Source organism: Balaenoptera borealis (genome assembly GCF_965194805.1).
Source record: "Balaenoptera borealis genome assembly, chromosome: 8".
Classification (NCBI taxonomy): domain Eukaryota; kingdom Metazoa; phylum Chordata; class Mammalia; order Artiodactyla; family Balaenopteridae; genus Balaenoptera; species Balaenoptera borealis.
This window is the reverse complement of record NC_138865.1, coordinates 82,200,345-82,223,857: the sequence shown is the minus strand read 5'-3', so window position 1 is coordinate 82,223,857 and position 23,513 is coordinate 82,200,345. Positions and strand designations below refer to the sequence as shown.

General features: G+C 41.6%; 1 long non-coding RNA gene across 1 annotated transcript; it reads right to left on the bottom strand.

The window, feature by feature from the left end:
• Nucleotides 1-8,582: 8,582 nt before the first annotated feature.
• On the bottom strand, nucleotides 8,583-22,002 carry LOC309633134. The gene is made up of 3 exons (XR_014247333.1): nucleotides 21,033-22,002; nucleotides 13,399-13,532; nucleotides 8,583-9,478 (listed from the first exon to the last, which is right to left on the bottom strand). It is a non-coding gene; the product is annotated as an uncharacterized lncRNA (long non-coding RNA).
• Between the last annotated feature and the right edge of the window lie 1,511 nt (nucleotides 22,003-23,513).

Genomic DNA, 23,513 nt, shown 5'->3' with positions numbered 1-23,513 from the left:
TTCAAACTTCTGTGACTTGGACATTTTACTAAGGGCCAGACCTGCTTGAGACTTGCCACAAAGCCACCCAAAGAGACATTCCCTAGACTTCCTTTCTTCCTCAGAGGAGACAGGCGTATGTTTGGACCAACCCTGGTCAGAGACGTGCTACTGCTTGTGTTAAGGAGACCCTGCACATCACGGACTAAGGTCAGGATGTCTACAGCTCCTCTGTGAAGATTTTATGGGCCGCTGGTATAATCAGCAGTATCACAGAAGGAATTTTTTACGCTTCCTCACATACCACTATTCTCTTCTTTGGGAAAACTTTACAAAGTAAATTGGGGTCGGGGGGAGAAAATGAGGGGGGGTTGATAAAAGAAACTCTCCTACTGATGATTGAACTTTTCAAAAATATTGTCAGACCTGATCACAGTCCCCAGACAAAATGCTTTGTACACATACTTCTCAGCAAGATAAAATAACAAGAACAAAGCCTAAGTCAGAAGCACCATGGCGCAAAGAGGGAAGCACTCCTGCCTCGCTCAGAGAGATTAAGTTCTGGCAATTCTGTAAATTCAGCCTGAAAATGTCATCTTTATTTTGATGAGGGACAAATAACATCTTAAGTCATAAGATGTATATGTATATGCTCCCAGGATTAAATTGTTAAGGGTAAGGCATTTGAGAATAAAAAAATGTGCATCTCAGCCCCCTGCCTCCTAACTGAAGTCTAATCCAGTTGAAATCAAAATTTCAATCCCTCAACCAAATAACTTCTCCCCTCCTGTACCCTTAATCCTAACCCACAATTTTACAGACCATGCGTGAAGAGGGAGAAGTGGCATGGTCTCGTCTTTTCCTCCTTTTAATCCAAAGCCTTTCTCACCTACTCACGGTCAAGGGCAGTAGGTAGAATAGTGGTAAAGGAGTAAAAGCTTCTTTTCTCAGTTGATGCAGTTCATGGTTCTCTTTTTTTTTTTTTTAATTTTATTTATTTATTTATTTATGGCTGTGTTGGGTCTTCGTTTCTGTGTGAGGGCTTTCTCCAGTTGTGGCAAGTGGGGGCCACTCTTCATCGCGGTGCGCGGGCCTCTCACTATCGCGGCCTCTCTTGTTGCGGAGCACAGGCTCCAGACGCGCAGGCTCAGTAATTGTGGCTCACGGGCCTAGTTGCTCCGCGGCATGTGGGATCTTCCTAGACCAGGGCTCGAACCCGTGTCCCCTGCACCGGCAGGCAGATTCTCAACCACTGCACCACCAGGGAAGCCCCCATGGTTCTCTTTGATATGACTGATAACCTTTGCAAAGTAGTCATCAAATTGTGGCTCTTCTGTGGGGTTCACTGTACATTTTTCCAAGTCCTCCTCAGAGACCTCCCAGTGTACCATTCTCGGGGCAGGGAATGCAATTTCAGGCTGACCTCTTTAACTTCACCTTAATTCCCGCCCTCTCTTTGTACTCTTCATGCAAACTCTTTCTGTCAGGGCTCCCTCACCTCAGCAAACCCCCCTCCAGGACAGGTTTCTTCCAGCAGAGTTCACTCCTGGTTGTCCTGTTCATGGTCAACATGGCCTCCAGCAAACATTGTGAACGCCTGCCCGGCAAACCATTAAAGTGCAGGTCTCTCCCTGTCTTAGCCTAAGTGTCCAAAAAGTAGGGCCTAAGATAGAGCTTTGCAGGCAGGTAGTTTACTTGGGGTAATGATCCCAGGGAGCAAGAGAGCAGGAGAAGAAGACAGAAGCAGAAGGAGGCGAAGCCAATACAGGTACACGTTATCAAGCTGGCCACCATGAAGGACAAGGATGGGGATCCTGTCAGGACAGACTGCAGACCTGTAAGAAATGCATCTGGGGGTGGGGTGAGGGTGGGGAGTTGGAGGTGCTGAGGAAAGTAGGAAGCGTTTATCTACCGTTTCTCCTCCCACATTGATCAAGTGTGGCCCCGCTGGTATTAGCTCCCCACAATTTCACCTTGAGTATGAATGAATTCAGGGCCACTATATCAGAGAAGCCCTAGGGCAGAAAGGGAAGGCTATGCAGTGTGGGCCTGGGGCCAGACCCTCTCTCATTGTACTTACACAAAACACCAGCAGTGACTTCAGTAGGAGGTGAGGGGCCAAGAGAATTGTGAAGTGATGCACAAAAGGTGCCCAACACACTTTCTCTAACACCCTCTCTCTCTTCTCCTGGATGTTAAAAGACAAAGTCATGACTCTTGCGCAAATATAAAATGAATGTTTATCAAAGATGACCTTTAACTTATTAATTAATGAGGGAACCAGTAAGATGTCAGAACCTGTTCAAAGGAGAATTCAAAGTGCAGATACATAGTTAGGCCCTTAGGAATACCAGAATGAAAGGAATTTGCTTAATTGATATAAAACTAGCTTCTCTGGAGAAAAAAGAGGGAGGAATCAATTGCATCTCCCTCAGACAAAATTCACTTGCATCTCTATGAACAGGAATAATTTGCATTACTATCAATTTTCTATATTTTACAGAGTTATAAAGTAACTCAAAGAAAATAAAAGCTGCAGTCCCAGAGAATCACATAACCAAGGAGAGTGTTCTAGACAATGCCTAGCTTCCATTTAAAAAGACCCAGTTATCTTTTTTGCCCACTTCAAAGTCTTTACCCATTTTTCTTGAGAAGGCCATCATGGGATACCCTAGCCTTTATTTTCCCATATGCTCATCAAAAATTCTGCTAGGAATTCACTTGTGATCCAACCCAAAGAACTGAAGGGTGAACCTCTAAGTCAGGGGTCAGCAAACTGTGACCCTCAGGCCAAGTCTGATCAGCAGAATTTTGAAGATAAAGTTTTATTAGAATTCAGCCACACTGACCTATTGCCTAGGACTCCTTTCACTCCACAACAGCACAGTTGAACAGTTGCAACTAGGACTGCATAGCCCACAATGCCTAATATATTTACTATTTGGCTCTTTATAGAAAAAGTTTGCTGACCTCTGCTTTAGGTCATCAAGCAAACAGCAAGATTGTGAAATGTCAATTTTCCTTTCCATCAGATGGCCCCTGTCTCTAACAATGGTTTTCCAGGGTTTGAGGCCAAGAAGGGAGCACAGGAGAAGTACCTGGCATTTTCTAATCCTGTTCATACCCTTCAAAGAATCCCCTTGTTCTCTATCACACCATCTAACTTTCTCTGATGTAGACTGGAGCTGGGTAATGGGGGCCAAGAGTTCAAAGACTAGTTTTACCACTTCCTAATAAAGTCTACAAAGAAATGTCTAGACCTCTCCTTACAAAGTATAGGCACTTACCACCCATTGTCTTCAATTTATGAGCCTTAATTAAAATTCCAAGATCACAGGAAAGGTCTTGCCCCATCACTATTCCAAGACAAAGCTGCTGGTAAACCACTGGGGCCGAGATTCAAATCCAGGTCTGACCCAACTCAACACTTGTTCCTGCCCGACTCTCAGGTTATGCATGATTCTTGGGGACTCACCTCACATGAATGCCATCTACTTTCAGAGTCATTTTGTTGTTAGTTTTAAAGACACTGGATGTGGCAAGAGCAATGCGGTGAGAAAAAATGTTTTAGGCAGAATGCTTGATACCTCCTTGCTGCTTCCCCACCATTCAGATGGGGGAGGAAACATGGGTCGGCTTCCACACCAGCCTGGCAGAGGAAACAGACATCTGTCTCAAGACGGTATTTCTTACTCTTGATAGCAGCCAGGAGTGCTTTCTGATCCAAAAGAAAAAGTGTGCCTCAGCTAAGAAATATGAGATTAAAATTCAAGCATATTGAAACTAAACTTTGAATTAAGTTTCTTTCTTTCTTTTTTTTAAAGAACTGCTTAACAACAATGAAAAAAAACTTCATATTTCTAAAGCACCAGGTAGGATGTTTCTAATTAAGACTTGGAGGAAAAACATTCAGAAGCCAATTAGTGGAAGGTAAAGGGTGAACCATGGAAAGGCAGCATCTTCACAGTCGCCTGATCCCTTCCTTTCAACACACAGAAAAACCAGCATAATGCTTCCCTTTTTCTTCGGTTATAACAGGAAAATAAGAGACTCAGGTTTTCATCTCTGATGGTATAGACAGGGATTGTCAATCTGAGTGTCAAGACTGTTTCTTGAGCTGATGTTTGCAGACTGTAAACTGTTTTCCTCATTTTCCGTGAAGGTCATCCCTCTGGGTGTTTTCACTTACGGAGGTCAAGTGTCACATTTCAAGCAATTCTGAGGATGTCTTGGCCCACTCTTTCTTGAGGCATCACGCAATAAAATAGTTGATGGATACCAAATATAGTTTGGTGTTCATAATATATTGGGAAAAAGCAAAGCTTCTGGATTCAAATTTGGGTTCAAATACTGGCTATGTGCTTTACTAGCTGTGTGATCTGGCACCAATGCTTCACATCTTTGAACTTTAGCTTTCTCATCTGTGAGTTAGGGAGAATAATCACTTCCTAATTTTTGTTGTGAAATTTAAACAAGAAAGTGTAGGAAAATCTTAGCACGAAGCCTGACACACGGTAGGTATTTCAATAAGTTTTCACTCCCTCCCACTCTACTCTGCTATACTCAGCAGTTACCATGCTTCAGAGAAATTTTATGAGTTTTGATATTGCAACTACCCAAAGATGCACTCCACTATGTTATTAATTTCTCCTGTCTATTTTCTATCCCATACCTATCACAAACGCACTTGTGTTTCTCCTCAGTTTAACTGGTAACTTCTGGATGAGGCAGAACAAAAGGAAACTCAAACTAGCTGTCTGCAACAAAACCCATCACTAAGGTTGGGTGTGATTTAATAATTGGCCTATAGGTCTTTGTTACTAAAATATCAGAGTGCACCTCAGGAGAAAGTGTGACACAGCTGAAGATAATTAGTAATGACTGGCATTAGAGAACAGTAGAACTTGGATGTAAGAAGAGGGTGCTAAGCTTTGTAAAAGTTAAGCACTCTTTTTGTGTGTAACAGACCACCAGCTGCTTTGGTGGAAGACAGGTTTAGAACAAAGCCCTTTGGTGTCTTGAATTCAAAAGGAAAAGGAGTCCTAAACAGCATTGTAATAAAAAATAAAAAATACCCATAAAGTCTAGGAAAGACGTTGGCTTTTTATTTTGATGTAGATGGACTTTTTTTTTTTAATGAACTGTTATTTTTTTTTTAAACAGTACCAGTGGGATGTGGCTTCATGTTGACTTTCAAGCTCCTCAATAGATTGAAAGTAAAAGTTACATAACAATTTAAAATTTACTTTTCTGCATCTTTCCAAACCAAATAATTTTGCAAATTACATTAGGGTTAGAATTTGCTGGAAGCCAAGAATGTCCTTCTATACAACCCAAAATAAGGCACAGTCTCTGCCCAATATAAATATCACCAGAGATATCTGCTTTCAACTGCATGAATGGTTTTATGGTATTTTCCCTAGTTATTTCTCTGGAAAGTCCCTATTAGTACCATTACCAAATAACTTCAGTCCAAGAAAGAAGTCAATCAGGATAACCTAAAGTCCGGAAGCCTGGCTCACAGTGATCCAGTACAATCCACAATGTCTGAGAGCCAAGGAGACCAGAGTAAGATGACACTTCCTAAGTAAGATGACTTCTTCCCCTCTTGGCATCTGCCTCAAACAGGCTTTCTGCCATTAATAACTGTCATCATTGAGGACTTCCCAATTGCATCTGACCCAGTGCAATATGTGTCAAAAGGGAAAAGTATTTTCTCATCAATCGTGCTACCTTGATTCCAAGGATAAACAGATACGCTTTCCAAGTTAAGAGGCAGGAAGAGTCTGCTGGCTCAAGCTGCTAACCAGCTACTCATTCTTTCCTAAACGCTCGTCATCTTCAGAACCCATATTTTACGTTAATGTAAATGTATACGATAATATTTGAATTTCTGTGGTGATCACTACCAGTTGAAAATAAAATTCACAAGCATAAAACCACTAAAAATGTTAAGCTATAACCGTATCCCCAGCTCTTAGATGAATGCCTGGCACACAGAAAGCACTCAATAAATGTTTGTGGAGCTAATGACTATCTACAATAAATGGTAGTTGTTAAGCCAAAAGAGGGAATAAGATCATCCCTGAAGAGTGTGGGGAGGGAGAAAGGAAGGGAGATATGGAAAGAAAAAGGAATAAAAAGGAAGGGAAAGAGGGTCTTGGAAGTAACCGTGGAAACCACCAAAAAGTAAGAGGTGGACAAAGCCAAGGAGGCTACCAAAACACTGAGTAGGAGGAGCCAGAGGGAAAGAGAAAAACCTCAGAAAACATGAGGTTATAGAGGAGTAAACATCAGACTATTTTAGGATAGGTACAACATTCCCTCTTTTTCACCAGTTCTCCTCCTTCTCAAGTCTTCTTAATAAACAAATGGATCCATTTTCAACTTCAACTTTCATTCTGATTCTTTGTATACACAAATTTCACATATCCATAATTTGACTCCAATATTAAAAGAACAAATAGTAGGATAGAACTAATTGCAATAGAAACATTTTCTCTTGTATTAAGAGAGAAAGATAATAGATGATAGATGATTAGATAGGTAGATAGATGGATCAATAGATGGATAGACAGACATAGATACATGAGAGGGAGAAAAAAGATACATAAACAGCTTAGTTCATCCTTAACAGTATAGATTTCATTTTTATAGAAAGTAGCCTGAATAAAGAAAGAGTGTTCCAGCAAACAATGCTGCCTTGCCTTTTGTGACCGGTCTTGGGAATCACACCGCCGCTCTTTTGCATACTCTATTGGCTGAAGCAGTCACAAGTCTGGAAGAAGAGTGAGACTCAACCTCCAACCTCTTGATAGGCAAATAGAAGATCACATTGTAGAAGAGCATGGGGACAAAAGATATTGTTGTGGCCATCTTTAGAAAATACCATGTGCTGCAATGACTTTCTGAAGCTCCAAGTGAGGTCCAAGGTCTGGAGCCATCTTCTCTATAAAGCCTTAACTCTACTGCCTTTCCCTGGGAAGGCTCCTTACTCCCAGACCAAGAATTCTTCAATTGCCACAGACTTTCTTGCTCAGCTGGAGTTGTCGTATTCAATACCATCAACATAATTCCTCAATCACTCAGTCTCTTGACCACAGGGGCTGGGGTAAGGGAGGATGGGGAGAGGAGGGACTTCCTTTTTCATATACAGGTCTGTGGAAGAGAAATACTGTCATGGATCAAAACTCCTTCTCCTAAACACAAGAGCTTAAAGTCCTTCCCACTTCCACCCCTGACAGAATTAGGCCTTCCTTAGTGCCTCATTTAATCGCTCTTATTATTGTCCTTACCAAATCTCACTGCAAGGGTTTCATGACTTGTCTGTCTCCCAGCTCCACCTCTCAACTAGCTTTTGGAAATAGGGACAGTGTCACCCATCTTTGCATGCCCTAACCATAACTAATCACTGCTGTCTTGAAAATCATAGTGCTATAATGTAAAAATTCAGGACTTAAAAGACAGCAAACCTGGATTCCTATCCTGGTTCTTCAGTGTACCAGCAGGATGACACTGGCAAATTCACTCAACCTCTCTGAGCCTCAGTTTCCTCATCATTAACATGAGGATATGACAATCCGACCTGCCTATTGACAAACCCCTGACAAGGGCTGAGAATCAACTGAGATAACAAATGATAAAGTTACAAGACATTATTTTCTAATATTAGTTTCTAAATGAATAGAGATCTTTACCCTTTACTGCCAAAGCTTATAAAATTTCAGTACTTTGCACTCAATATTCTCTCCGCTCCATCAACCCTACCAGACTTGATATGCTGTTGACTTTAAATGTTTAAACAAATCTATGCTGCACGGGAACTCTTAAAAATGCATTTTTATGAACCAAGCAAGAGTTTAAAACATATATAAAGTGGCTGCTCCATAGACTATTTCAATTCAAAGCAGAAAAAAAATTCTAAGTATATACAGAAAGGATTCCTAAAGAGCATGAAAGAAACAGAAGGGCACAGTGGATCCCTATGAACTTACTAAAAAAAATTCTCCTTCCCAAGATTTCACTCCGCATTTTGCATTTAGAAACAGTCTTCTTAAAAGGACTTGTCAAGGAAACATATCATCAGCCCTCACTCATTGTATACTACATTTTTTTCAGCGAAATAAAATAATTTACCCTCAAGTCAATGAATTTTTGCTACTTCAAAAGCAAGAAAAATTAAATCATGCTAATAGCAACGCTTTATTTCAATCCTCATATCTTATTTTCACAAAACCAAAAGTTAAGTATCAAAAAAACTGTGAAGTTACTGCATTGAACAAAAGCAAGGAACCAAATTCTGAATATTACACACTAACACAGAATTGGTACGATATCTCTCTGGGAGAATTTGCAACTCAAAAATGTATGAGACTATATGATGAATCAAATACAATTTTTGTATTCATTACCTCTAACTCATAGAAATACTGCTTATAAAATTAACAAGATATAACTGAGAAAAACAGAGATTAACTAATTTTTATGTGCAATTAGTTTTCATGCAGGAAGGTTTCCAACCAATCTTAATTCTATCAAGGGGCATCGTCCTGTGCTCTGTGGTGGGGTCAGCCTGCAACCTGGGCTCACTGGACAAAGGGCTCACTGGACAAAGGATCGTGGGAACTGACATAAGCCACTCCAGCGAGAGACCCAGCTTATCTTGTCTTTGGTCCTGCGCAATAGGGTAACACAGAAGGTGAGAAGACCTGAGTGGAAGGAGTTGGAAGGGTGTCACTGGATCCCTACAGGCTGAGGGAGGAGCTACAAATGGCCAGCTGAAATAGCGAAGAATCCGAATAGCTAATGGAAGCTGCAGGAGGAAGACTTCAGCAGAGCACCTCAAAGAGCCCAGAAAAGCAGCTGTGGGGAAAAGGTCTGTCTTAATCATCAGTAACTAATTAGGGATGGCAGCTGCAGGCTCAGGAATAACAAAGTTGCCAGCCTAGTGAAAACCATAACGTTCCCTTCTCTCTCCTTCTTCTATCTTTGACCTTGGTGAGGAAAAGTGTGCAGAGAGGGCGGGGTGACCAGGGAGGGGCAGGGGAGGAGTGAAGACTGGAGGACCACCCCTGAAGCAGGTCAGAGCTGCAGGAAGGCAAACTACTGAATGCTGTCACTTTCCAAGTTTTGATTAACATCTTTGCCATGACATTCTAATTACTGAATTGAGATTGTGTTTGCAACCTAAAGTGACCTTGGAGTATCTTTTCTATAAGACTGGAGGCAAAAGCATAAGATCTGCCAGAGTTGACATCCCGGGGCAGGGGAAAATTAATCCCACTGAATCACGCTTAAAGGTAAGATGGGTGAAACACTATAATGCTGTGTTTTGTTTATGTCAAAAGTGAGGCTTGTTAAACTCACCAGTTACATACTGTTGAAGCTGCGTTTTCGACCCTTGATGATTGATACACATTTTTTCCAGTGTCTTGCCCACACTTAGGAATAGGTGAAATTCTTCTGCTTTCAGTCACTAGATCCTGGTCGTGACCAGAGACTGTAGAAGATGAGAATTGTCAGGAATCAAAGAACACTGGAATCTAAAATAGGCAAGGTATACTAGAAGGGCTAGGGGACATTTCATGCCTTCTTGCAAGTTTTTACTGACCACGTGGACTGAATAAGATGTGGCTACTCCAGCCACCCGCTTCCAAAGTCCTCTCTTCTTACGTGTCTTCCCTACCCAGATATCCTAGCTGAGTTGCCAGGAGCTGAGGACAAATCCCTTGCCCAGGCCCTCATACTTTTGTCTCCATGTATTTTTATAAGACTTTACCTATCACAAGAATTCTGTTAAATAGCTAAAAGCCAAGCTGTCTTGAGAAAGTAGAGATGGAAATTGGTATCAAGATCTAGAGACTGCCTAATACTTTATGCAGCTGGGGGCCATCACAGGTATAGAATATTTCCTAGGTTTTAAAACAAATGCCCCCCAGCAAAAAAGAAAAATTAAAACGGAGTAAGAGCAGAAGAAAAATCTTTGTATTCACCTTTTATTTTTGAACTATTGGGCCCTGAGCTTAAGATATACAAAAATGATTAGGGATTATTATTTTTAAAACGGCAATGGCAAGCTTTGTCTTGGGGCTGGTGAGGCTGCTCCTTGAGCAGCTGATATTAAAGGTAACTTGTTGGTTACATTATCCCATGATCTCCTCAGGCCACACGAGTCCAAGCCTGGTGGTCACATGGGAGGCGCCCTCACGGGCGGAGTAGGAATTGGCCTCCCTACTCCAGACTAAGGTTAACAGAGAGGAGAGAGGAGAAGAGAGGAGCACAACATCCCTACTGGGAACCAGAGAGGTCCTCCCCTCTGCTGACAAACCAAGCTCTCCAAGAAGGAAAGATGCTAGTGAGATCTTTAGAGCATGCCACCGAAAAATAAGGCCATTTAACCTCTGCAAAACAAGGACAAAGGGACCACTGGGTAGGGGGGAACAATGAGAAAGATCCGTTGTTTAGGGAGGAAAGCGATCAGGACTGGCTTGGTGCAGAAATACTTGGACCTGCAAATGTCTCCCCTCCCTGGGAGGGCTCACCTGCTGCTGCCTTCATCTGCCACACAAATCTTAGCATTTTTTGGAAATGTCTGATGTTCTCAGTTCAACCTGGACTATGGAAGATTTTTAAACTACTACAATTCAACAAGAAGTTATTAAGCATCCACTTTGTGCAAGGCACTGTGCAAAGTGATATGGAGGCGGCTGTGATAAAGAAAACATGAAACCTACCCTCAGGGAGCTTTTGGTAAGGGTAAGACAGGAACAGAAATAATAAAGATAAATATAAGATAGTTTTTGGTGCATGCTATAATACAGGAAGCACAAAGGAGAGAAAGGTTAAAACCAGCTCAAGATAGGAGGAAACAGAATGTTGGGGAAGCCTTAGAGACAAAGCAGCCTCTGAGATGCACACTGAAGTGTATAAAGGATGTCAAGAGACTGGGGAGAGAGGGAAGCAAGATGCAAGAGGTAGTCAGACTGCCAGAGAATATCTGAAATACCAGCACTTCCAACCTGCACTGGACTAACCCATCCTAAGAGGCCAAATGGACAGAATTCCTGAAGATCACAGCATTGGGGGGGCGGGGGATGGAAACACATAATGCATTGTCACTAGGTCATGGGGTAAGAATAGAGCAGAGCATCAGGCCCTGCTCCTTCTCCACCCTTAAAGCGGTTGGTTGTTATGCATAACTAAGCATTTCTTTGGCTCATAATGAGCTAGTCCAGTGCCGTTCCGCCTACTTTCCTGGTGGCGCTCCGCCTACCACTACGGTATATGCCAGCTACTAGAAAAAAGAATGTGGTGACAGCACCTGGAATTAACAGCCTAAATTGTGAACCACTTGCCTTAATCAATTTCACTTGCCCTCCACATCCTTTCACTTTACTTCAATTTTCCAATATTGTCTGCCAACAATCCCCCAATAAGCCCAGTTTATCACTATGTATCATACAGTATCCTCGGTTCTTTGATAATACAGTCCCAGTTCAACCAGAGCCTGGCTCTGGGCCTCCTATTTCAGTCACATTTGCAGTCAAATCTCACACCAGATTCTACTGAGTTCCAAGGGCAGGACTGGATCTCAAATGCAGTGTGAGAGCTGCTACCATCCTGCCCAAATTATTCCTCATTGCCAGTGGAGTAATTTTAGATATTTAATTCCATTCTTAATCTCTCCTTATTTGTTTTAAGGTAACCATGACAAAAGATACAATACGCAATTTGGAATCTGCAGGGGTTATCGAAACCCCTTTAAAGAGTCAGTTGAGAAGGGGTGCAGGTTGATGCCTTTGCTTTGGAAGGAAACGTGAGATGTTTTATAGAACCACAGGCCTAAAGTCAGAGACTGATTAAAGATCTGAAAACTACAGGTGTCTCCTATAAACGCGGTTACCCAGGCCACCCGCTCCGTGGCATGGAAGGGTCTAATATCAGTGATACCTCCCCACAGGGCTCTCCCTGGCCCCGTCTGGTTCGTCTGTCATTGTCTGAAACAAACAGTTGCTTAGTTAGCAAATAGTTCAAGCCAGATCATTTAGGAAGAACTCTCTGGAAATTGCCACCTTCAAGTCAATAACTGTAAAACTAAAACGATTCCTAATAATAGAAGGGCACGAAGACAGCTTCGCCTCCCTCTGCCTCAGTTTCTTCCTTTGTGAAGCGGGGTTAAAATCAGTGCCCACCTCACAGGGATGCCGCGGGGAAAAAATAAGACCAGCAGAGCACTTAGAAAACAATACATGGCACATAATAAGGGCTCAGTACGCGTGCACACGGGATGAATGAATAAAAGGTCAGCCATCAATCTCTTCACGGCAGACTTAGATGCAGAATTAATACCCAGCATCCTGCAGACTGCCCGGCCTGAGCCACACGGGGCGATGGAGGCTGACCAGAATCCGATTTCCACTTCTTTGCAGCCAACCAAAACCACACACTGAGAGAAACGGGAAGGCTTTCTAAAGAGAGGACCCTCTCCGGTAACAGCTTCGGCCTCACCTTACAGCCACAGCCACCGCTCTGAGCCGTTGCGGTCTCAACCACAGTGTCGTTAGAAGGCGTCTCCAAGGACCACAGCCCAGCCAAGACGGTCCCTGCGTGCGCATGCTCCGTGACCTAGCTCGCGACCCGTAAAAAGACACCGCAAGTCTCGAGAAGTCTCGCGTGGATCCACTCACACGCCTTGCGGGGAGGGAGTCAGCCTAGACAGAATTAAGTCGGTGGGATTTAGCTATATCCTTTCTGTCTGAAGGAAGTATATATCACTACTCGCTCTAGGAAGGAAAGCCCGACGTTCCGAATGCCCTGCATGGGGATAGGATACTTTTCACCCCTCTTCCCTGATTTCCTTGGGACTTAACGCCTGGAATCTGGCGATGGAGATGTGACCATCGGGCTCCGCAGAGGACTGCTCTAAGGGAAACCAGAGGAGAACCAGCCTCCTGAAGCTTCCACCACGCGGCCGGCTCCCCCAGCTCTCTTCTGTCAATTAATGCAGCTAAACTTCACAACTGCACATTATTAGAAAATCTCTAGATTTTGATACTAATTTCTATTACTGCTTTCTTAAGTGGTCCAGCTTTTAGCTATTAAATAGAACACGTGTGGTGAATCTTTTAAAAACTATACGGAGACTAAGCCTGAGGGGGAGCCCCTAGGGAAGGGGTTTCTGTTGGCTCCTGCTGATTCATCAGGGGGACATGTGTATACCCATTTTACAGATGAAACTGAGTCTCAAGGGAATTAAATGACATCTGAAGATCACACAGACACTAAGCTTGCAAACCAGGAGGATTAAAATGACTGGCTTCGAGTTCAAAGCTCTCTCCATTCCACTCCACTGTCCTCCACCCCAAGGGTGTCTATGGTTCATGCAGGAACTAAACAAAAGGCAGAACAGAAAGTGGTTACCAGATCCTTTGCAGGGGTCTGTCAGGCAGAAAAATGCGAGCCGGAAACACCTGGTCTGTGGTTAGGTGGAGTTCTGCTGATCATTTATGAAGCATGGAGAGGAGTTGCTTGAATTTTTCTCGTGTCTTCTTTGTCTGGCGTGAAGATAGATGGAGGCCGGAGATGGGCCAGCAAAACGGTGGCAAGAAGAAAAAGCAAAGCAAGACTTCAGAAGTGAATCTGAGAGAGTTTTCTCTGCTTCTTTCCTCCAACTGGAGGGCACTGTAGTTCAGCAACAAACATGGGGAAGCCAGAAACCAGGCAAGCAAAAGCCCCAATGCAGACGTCCACTGGAGTCTTGGAGAAGTCTCAGAGGACTCTGGCCAGGTCAGGGCTGGGAGTGTAAACCAGCCTTGGATGAGGCAGCCCTGTAAAGGGAGCCTCCTGCTTCCCAGAGGCAGAGAGTGAGAAGAATGGGCTGTAGAGCAGATATTCTGGGCAGAAAAGAGCCTACAGATGTAAAAGTTGTTTGTGTACTCATACATCACTTGTATCTATGTTATGGTTTTCCTCTGCTAATTGCATTTCTTTCTATAAACTTGCATTTATCAGAGTACTGATAAAAGATTTTCTAACCCCTGCCTATCTGGAGAAGATGCTCTCTGGAATGGAAGAGAAGATAATACACCTGAACGTGGACTCCAATAGTGGTTCTGAATGGTCCACTTGTCCTGGCATGATCCAGTAGAGATGGTACTCAACACTCTTTGCAAACGTCGGTTTTCTTGCCTGGTGTGGGAACGCAGACATTTGCCAAGGCCTTTCCTCCCCCGCAAAGTAGCAGCATGAGTTGCAAATGCGACTAAAGCTGCAAAGCTGATGAGTTATTTGACTTCTCACAAAAAGTGGACTTCTGCATAGACTCATGGAAATAGACTTAGAGACTCATGAAATATGCCACATTCAAATACAGAAAATTTTCTTCTTAAAGAAAAGCAAGGGAGTAGATCATTTAAGTAGGTTTTTTGGGGGTTTTGTTTTGTTTTGTTTTTTTAAAGAACTCACAATGAAAAGATAGCCCAGATGAGAGGCTGGCTTCTCCTTGTAGACACTTTTTCTATTTCTCTGTATTATTAGAGGTTAAAGCTGTTAGGTATGAAGACTGGCCTACTTCACAAGCTGGAGGTCTTGCCTTAAGGGATCATAATTATTTTAGTTCCAACCTTCTGTGGTATCATAGCTACAGTGTAAGAAGGGAAAGTGCCTAGACTTGAGATTTTTTTTAATGACATTAAAAATGTACAAGGTATAAACTATAAAGTACACAAGGTATGAATTCTAAAATGTGAGAAAAAAAGGATGTGTCAAAACTGTGGTAAAACAGCAGGAAGAAATGAGGAAGGCTTGATCTTGTGCAAACTGGAACACCATTTTCATTCCTTTATTATTTCTTTAGAAAATATTTCTTGGGGACTTGCCTGGTGGCGCAGTGGTTAAGAATCCGCCAGCCAATGCAGGGACACGGGTTCGAGCCCTGGTCCGGGAAGATCCCACATGCCGAGGAACATCTAAGCCCATGCACCACGACTACTGAACCTGTACTCTAGACCCCGCATGCCACAACTACTGAGCCCGAGTTCCACAACTACTGAAGCCCACGCATCTAGAGCCCATGCTCCGCAAGGAAAGGAGCCACGGCAATGAGAACCCCGTGCACCGCAACGAAGAGTAACCCCCGCTCACTGCAACTAGAGAAAGCCCACACACAGCAACAAAGACCCAATGCAGCCCCAAAAAAAAGTTTAAAAGAAGAAAATATTTCTTTACTATTCTTTCGGTTATTAATACAGTCTGTTAATGTCAAAGCAGAAAACACAATGCTGTATTGATAAAATTCCATCTATTTTATTCAGACCCAGGATGGGTCTTTGAGCCCATGTATCCCACTTTATGTAACAGACAGATTAGGTGAAAATTTGAAGTAATTTGGGTGCAGTATTATAAATGTGTAAGGAAGTGTCACTAAAAGTATTTAGGTATTCAGTAAATTATTAGGTGTTCAGTAAATTATTTTGTAATGAGATCAATCTTATTGTAGAGGCATTATCACTTTAAATGTATCTGAATATTCACACACTGAGATTTCCTACAGCGAGGCAGGACTGTGTTTTATAATCTTATTACCTCTGATTGGCTTGATTTTTTTTTTAAGTCTTGTACAATTTGCACTGCTAGTATAAAACACATGTACAGACCCTGTAAGTGAGAAGAGGATAAACTGGAGGCTACTAGTGTACAATTCGGTACATTAACTCACCCCTGATTTCAATTTTAGCCTAATAGAATGAAGTCACAGCTGGGTGGAGAGAAGAGTGGTTTCCTGCCGGTCATTGTAGCTGCCGAGTCAGAACAGAAAGGAACCACTCGCTCCCTCATGGGAAGAAGGGCTAAAGTTCCTCATGTCACACAGAGCCACAAAGACCCACCTGCACACCAGCCCTATGCATTATTTAAAATATATATACAGTTGTGAATAGCAAAGTTCCAAAATAATATGGGTTTCAAGAAAGCAATTTATTTCTCACACATAAACAGACAATTCAAAACTCTCTGGAGGCTCCTCATTTATCTGGGAATCAGGATGCTTCTAGACTTTCTCTGCTCTATCACTGGGAAGTGGCTGCCATCCTCGTGGTCCAGCACAGGACACCAGCAATCATTCCATTTTTCAAAAAGTATTGTATTATAGAAGAAAGACTATGGAAGGAACTTCAGGTTGTTTTCCAATATCTACTCTCCCTTTCCAAGAAATTGGAAGTCACTTGGACGCTTGGGATAAAAATTCCATTCCCAGTCACTGTTGTAGCTAGAACTTCTGGTAACGAGAGGTGAGAGAGGAGAGATTCTGGCTGTGTCATTAAAGGCAGTGGCAGTGTACCATCTCTTATTCCCTCTTCTCCATCGTGGACAACGAGGTCCAAGGCCACCGGGACACCCAGTGGAACCACTACACCAGCCTTGCACTGCCTGTTAAGACTTTTACATGAGAGAGAAGTCAACTTTTATCTTTTCAGCCACTGTCATTCCGGTCTCTGTTAAATGCTGCTGAAACTAAGGCCTCCCTAACATATCCATCTTAAGGGATATTTCATAAAGGGAAAAAGGTCACTATTTACCAGCATCTAAGAGTTAGCCCCAAAGTCTCACCCTAGCCCTTTCATTTGCACATTTAATAAACATTTATCAAGCATCTCCAGTGTTCCAGACAGTGTTCCAAGCCCCTGGGGCAATGCAGCATGAATGTGCCCTGATCCTTCCCCGAAGGAACTTACTATCAAATAGAGGAAAGAATTAGGGGAGCAAATATGACTGAATGCTGGTAATATGCCAGCACTGCTGTAGTTGTTTTCACATGTTTTGTCCTTTGCATCTCACAAAATTTCTACGGAATCCTCATTTTATAGATGTGGACATCGTAGCTCCAAAGGGTGATAGAATTTACTCAGGGTGACACCTAAAACAAGTCATGGAATCAACATTTAGGTTTAGATTTCTAACTCATGAGTCAACCAGTGACCAGGCTGCTTCTTGGACGTACATACAAGAAGCAAGAATTCAAGGCTCCATGTGACAAGGGCCAAGCACTTCAAATGCTTCAGCTGATGTGTCACTAACTCTTCTTGAGAGGTCACCCAGCCATTATAGTTTTCCCAAGGTCACTGTGTGTCCTGGACCAAGCACAAACTTATTCTTCCCCTTCTGTAAGGAATAGTAAACCCACTTAGGGCCACCGCATCTCCATCATGGGCACAAAAGTGTCACTTTATAGCTCCCATCACTGTGACTACATTCTGCATTTTATCTTCTTTTCTCACTGCCAAAAAAACAATTCACTGGATAACTCCCTTCGTGACCACCATTTTTGTCTGCTCATCTAGTTTGGACTCCAGCCTTTTCCCCTCTGGGCATTTCTCTCTCCATATTCCACATAACATAAAATAGCATTTGGAGCCTGTATCCTCCATCCAAATGGGCTTATTGTTCCCAATTGACCCTAAAGCATATAAAGCAGCCTGTCCAGACATTTATAGAATTATATCATCTCAAATTATATCACACCTTCTGCTAAAAATATCCAGCTCTTATATCATCTGCAGAGGTAATCCAATGTTCAAAATCCCAGACAACCAGAATGTCTAAGTGGGACTGAAATTTTTTGTCAGTTGAAGCATTTATATGTGTTCAAATTATAATACCAGCTCAATGAGCACCCAACACATGGGCAAAGCCTGGCTTGCCTATCCATTTTGAGGGTAGTAAGAAAAGATGACAAGCCCCTCTTATATGACAGGAGGACTTGTCCCAGATAATTATCTGAAGTCATTATGGTCATCAGGTCTGTTCACAAATATTAAGGTTCTCTTTCCAGAGACAGAGTAAGATTGCACTTCCCTAATACCTTTGATGTTAGCAGGGCTTAACCTGGTCAATAAAATGTGAATGGAACTGACCTACCGTTTCCAGAGAGCAATTTGAGGAGCCAGTGCTTGACTTGTCCTGTCCCTTCTCCTCCTTCCCCTCCTCCCCTCGGTGATGATCTGGTGATAATTTTTTCCCACAGGCAGTAGTCCTAGAGGCTCTTTTCCATAGAAACTCTGTCAGCCAGTGTCCCTCAGTTACCACAATAATCAGAGGCCCCTGATGACTCTCATTGGACATGTAGCCATGAGAGAAAAATAAACTTTGCTTCATTAAGCCAGTTGGAGATGGTTTGTTACCCAGAATAACCTAATGGGACCCAACAGATAGAGGTCTCACAGTTTGTTTTTAGGACATACTCTTTTTCCATTTACTTTTATTTTGTCATGAAAAAGTTCATGCTTGCAAATTGTATATACACCACATCTGTCTGATTTTTTTAAATGGGTGGTACGTAACTACCCACGTAACTACCACCCAGCTTCAGAAATAGAACATGACTAGTGCCTCCAGATTCCACTGTGACTCTCCTCCATTGATTGCTCCTCCTTCCCCACCGGAAGATGAGAATTATCTTATTTTCTGTTAAATTCATTTGCATTTCTTAATCATTTTATCTCACATGTATACTGCTTAGTTTTGCACATTATTTAACTTTATTCAAATGAAATCTTATTGTATGTATGTTCCTGGAACTTGCTTTTTTATCTAATTTTATGTTTTTAAGATTCATCTTTGCTGACACGTGGTTATATTTTATTCACTTTGCTGCAGTTGTATGAATGTAACAATATGAATTTATCCCTTCTCCTATTAGATGGCCACCTGAGTTTCCTATTGGGAATTTTTGCCATTAGAAACTACATTAATAAGAATAGTCTTGTATATAGCCTAATGCACGTATAAAAGAATCTCTGTAGGGTGTACACCTAGGAACAGAAATGCTGAGTTGTAGAGTATTCACATGCTCTACTTTACTACATAGGGTCAAATTGTTTTCCAAAGTGGCTGTACCAATTCACACTGCCACAAGCTTGTATGAGAGTTCTCTCTGCCTCATGTCCTCATCAGTACTTGCTATTGTCAGCCTTTTCTTGTTTTGCCCCTCTGGTGGGTGTAAGATAGTATCTTATTGTGGTTTTAGTTTGCATTTTCTTTAGGGCATACTTTCATCACATGTGAATTCAAGAAACCAAGGTGAGAAACCATTCAAAATGATTTGCCACAGGTATTTCAAACAGCCAGATAAACTTCACAAGCCAGGGCCCTTCATATAGAAGAGGTCAAATAATTGAAAAAGGCACAATTATTCATTTTTGGACTTAGAAAATACCAAAGGGTTTATGCTACTGTTTGTGTTGTAGGTTAACCAACTATTTCATAAATGGCTCCTTTTAGGAGTATTATCTAAAGCCATGAGAAGTATTATCTAAAGCCATGGGAAAAGCAAATACATTTCAGGATATTATAAACATTTCTTTTACCTTACCAGATAAAGAGATTCAGTATTAATCCTAATGCACCCACTTGGCTGTACACAATTTATAGCAGATGAAGAGTTTGAAACACTTTCGTGTAAACAATCATAGATTTTTTTTGGAAGGTTGCTAAAAGGCTGTTTGACACTCTTTGTCAGTGGGGAGCATCTCAGGGTAAGAACTGGTTCTGGATAATATCAGAATTCATTTCCCACTGGCAAAGCAGCTCCATTAAGCACTGTTTTCACCTCTGAAGCCTTTACTTTTATGTAATGTTTACATCATTGACACCTTCTGTTACTGATTCCCTAGTATAAACAAGGGATGTAATAAGCCCTAATGTATTTTAACAAAATTTTAAGAGATGTGGCTATGGGATGAGGTTAACCAAATGGAGTACAGATTAAAGCAACATTTTTACAACACCTCAGTGTCATGTGATAGTGACAACTCTATAATCAAGTCCAGGAGAGAAACATTCTCCCTGTGTTTATTCATCAATTAGAATTTGATGAACTCCAAATGTCATCTGACCAGCCAAATTCTGTAACACAGCCTTTCAGTAGAAAATTAGAAATTCAGCCCTACGGGAAGAGAGATACAAAAAGAAATTTACTTTGCTCCATAACATCTACGGACTCATGGCAACTGTGAGTTTCATGAACCACAGCAGTAATACTACATGAAAAGCAAATCTTTGCAATTTACCACCTTAATGCAATAACATAAGAAGGTGATCCATCCATGACCAAACTTTGCCTGATCTAGTTCAGCTGAAATGGGTTATTTGAAAGTGTGTATAGTAACTGTATGACCAAACTAGATAGAAGGGGTGGTTCCTGATTAACTCTCATCTCCATGTCTTTGTTCTCTGTGAGGCTCACCGGTGTTCCGTGGCAAAGATGCATGTGTTCCAGGCAGCAACAGTGATCATTCTGGGCTGAGGAAGGCTGGTGTACCAGAGAACTATGGCTTAGGTAAGTGCTACTTAGATAAGTGTGGTCCATGGACCAGTGCATCCCATGAACTCATTGTTACCAGTCTCCAATAAGAAAGGTCTACAAGCTGAGAGTAAGTGTTTAAAACTTCTGTACAAGCAAAGGACGTTGCTGCAACAGCCCAGGGAACGATTACTGAATTTGTCTCATTGAACAGGATGTTTTACCAAAGAATGAGTTAGCAACAAATTAAAAAAACTAAAACGGAACTTGTCTTTTGACATAGATAGTTTGAGAAGCACTGGTCTAGGGGTATCGTTAAAATGCATATTCTTGATCACCAATCCCAGAGATGCTGATTCGGTAGATCTGAGGTGAGGTCTGTGAGTTTGCATTTCCACAAAGCTTCCCGGTGATGCCGATGCTGCTGGTCAGAACCACACTTTAAGTAGCAATGGTCTAAGACTCTCCCATGTTATCACCTTCTACCCTCTTGAGGACTGGCACTAGGGTGACATTCTCCTGAATTTTTAGAGCTTCCTCTTTTACTGTTTGAAAACTTTGCCAATGCATTAACAGCCTGCACATGCTGGGTCTCATAACCACAGCAGGCAATGCCTTCTGGAAATAGACATGGATTATAACTGGCATTGGTACTAACCCGAATTTTAAGGCATATTCATAAAAGAGGGGAAAGGCTTGATCCCTGGTACTGAAAACCAACAGTGCAAGCTGCTCAAGTAACTTTTTGACAACTCACCTGAGTTTCTTTGTTGCAGTTTCTGGAACACCAGCCAATCCAAGTTCTCTTCAAAATGAATAAAGCCTTGCACTTAGGAAATTAACTGCCTCTGGATGCAGGAGTCACCTTCACTCCTTCTGTGAATACTTAGGAAGAACAACCCAGCAGTTCCTGGGCCTCCTCAAGACTTCCATCAGCATCACCGCCATAGAAATGCAGAAGATTTCTGCAAGGCAATTCCATTGCTAAGTCAATTATCACAGGATGTGGCAGGCTTTTAGAGAGATTAAACTGCCCTTTCTCCTGAAAGAAAATGACGAATTCTCAAATGGGACCCCTCTAATACCCATTTGCTCAGCTACAGTGTACTCCTGTTGGCCAATTATCTAGTTTGATCCACATTGTTTGAATAAATGCCTTAGAATTCTGGGAAGGGATGCACAATTCAAAGAGCTGCTTGTGCATGGAAAAGGGGCCAGTGTCCTTGGAGGAAAATGTTCTCCAGAGTCTGAGAGATTGAAACCAAATCTCTAAATCGAAGCCATTTAAAGAAAGCTCTGAAAGGGTAAGTTTTAAATTCTGAGTGTATCTTAATGGCAGTGTTTCCTTTACTTTGATTTAGCTGCAACTAAATATCTATGTATGCACTCCTGTGCCTCAGTTTCCTCATCTGTAAAATGGGGATAATGTACCTCATAGAGTTGGGGTGAGGATTAAATATCCTTGAACGTATAAATGTCAAGACTTGAAAATAGTCCCTGGTTCATAGTAAGTGCTACATAAAATTTCACAGGATCTCATAGTTACAAAGGGTCTTTAGTGAGTTGGTGCACACCCACCCCACCTTACACCACTCCACCCCCACTCCTGGTAAAATGCATCCCCTAGCCTTAATACGAATATTATACATGCTGGGGTACACTGGTAAGAGTATATGCCAACTCTGTCCAATAGAAATATGAGTCACATATGTAACGTTAAAAGTTTTTAAAGTGGGCTTCCCTGGTGGCACAGTGGTTGGGAGGGAGTCTGCCTGCCAATGCAGGGGACACAGGTTCGAGCCCTGGTCTGGGAAGATCCCACGTGCCGCGGAGCAGCTGGGCCCGTGAGCCACAATTACTGAGCCTGCGCGTCTGGAGCCTGTGCTCCACAACAAGAGAGGCCGCGATAGTGAGAGGCCCGTGCACCACGATGAAGAGTGGTCCCCGCTTGCCACAACTAGAGAAAGCCCTCGCACAGAAACGAAGACCCAACACAGCCATAAATAAATAAATAAATACTTAAAAAAAAAAAAGTTGAAGTCTATTAATTTTAAAAAAGTTTTTAAAGTAAAAACTAATTTTAATATTTAAAAATTTAACCCATGCATCCAAAATATTATCATTTCAACATTTTATCAATGTAAAAATTATGAATGAGATAGTTTACATTATTTTTTTCACAGTAAGTCTTCAAAATGTGTTTATTTTTCATTGGGAATATTTAGTAATTATTTACAATTCATAAATATTACGTTTGAAAAAATACCTTCAAACATACTTGAAACTTTTCTAATAACTGAAGTGAGTTTTCTAATAACTGAATTTAATTTTTTCAGCTTAAAATTAAATAAAATTATAAATTCGGTTCATCAGTCGCACTGGCCACATTCCTGGTACTCAAGAGCCACGTGTGACCAGTGGGCACCATATTGGATAGCACAGGTGCAGACTTTGAAGATAGGCCTGCCACTTAATCATATGGCCCTGGGCAAGCCCCAGTTTTCTGATTTACAATTTACAAATTTAGTAATTGACAACAAAAGAAAATATAATATCTACCATAAATTGTTCTCTTCAGTATTTGTGGTAATACATCAAAAATGCATAGCACGGTGACTAACAGGTTGTAGTAAATCTTCAATGAATTGTGAGTATTTTTTCCTTAACATTTAATTAGGAAAAAATTGAAACATCAAAAAAGCTAAAGAACTGTACAGTGAATCCCCATATACTCACTACCTAGATTCTACAATTGTTAACATTTGATTACATTTGCCTTATTGCATTTCTATCTATATATCCATTCATCAGTCCATCTTACTTTCTCATGTATTTCAAAGTAAATTACAGACATCAGTGCAGACACCCCTAAAACTCCAGCATGTGTATGATTAACTAAAGTTCAATATTTGTCTCTTTTTCTTTCTTTCTTCCTTTTTCTTTCTCTTTGACTTTGTCTTCCTGCCTTATTTATTTCTAGATGAAATATGTATATAGTGAAATGTACAAATATTAAATGAACCATTGGATGAATGTTGACAATGCATATATCCTATGTAAGCCAAATCTCTATCAAAATAGAGAACGTGTCCATTATCCCAGAAAGTTCCCTCATAACCCTTCCTCATTAATCTTAGCCCTCACTGCCCTGCTCCCCTCCCCAGGCAATCATCGTTCTGGGTATCTGCTATAGATTAGTTTTGCCTAATCTAGAATTTCAAATAAATGGAATCATACA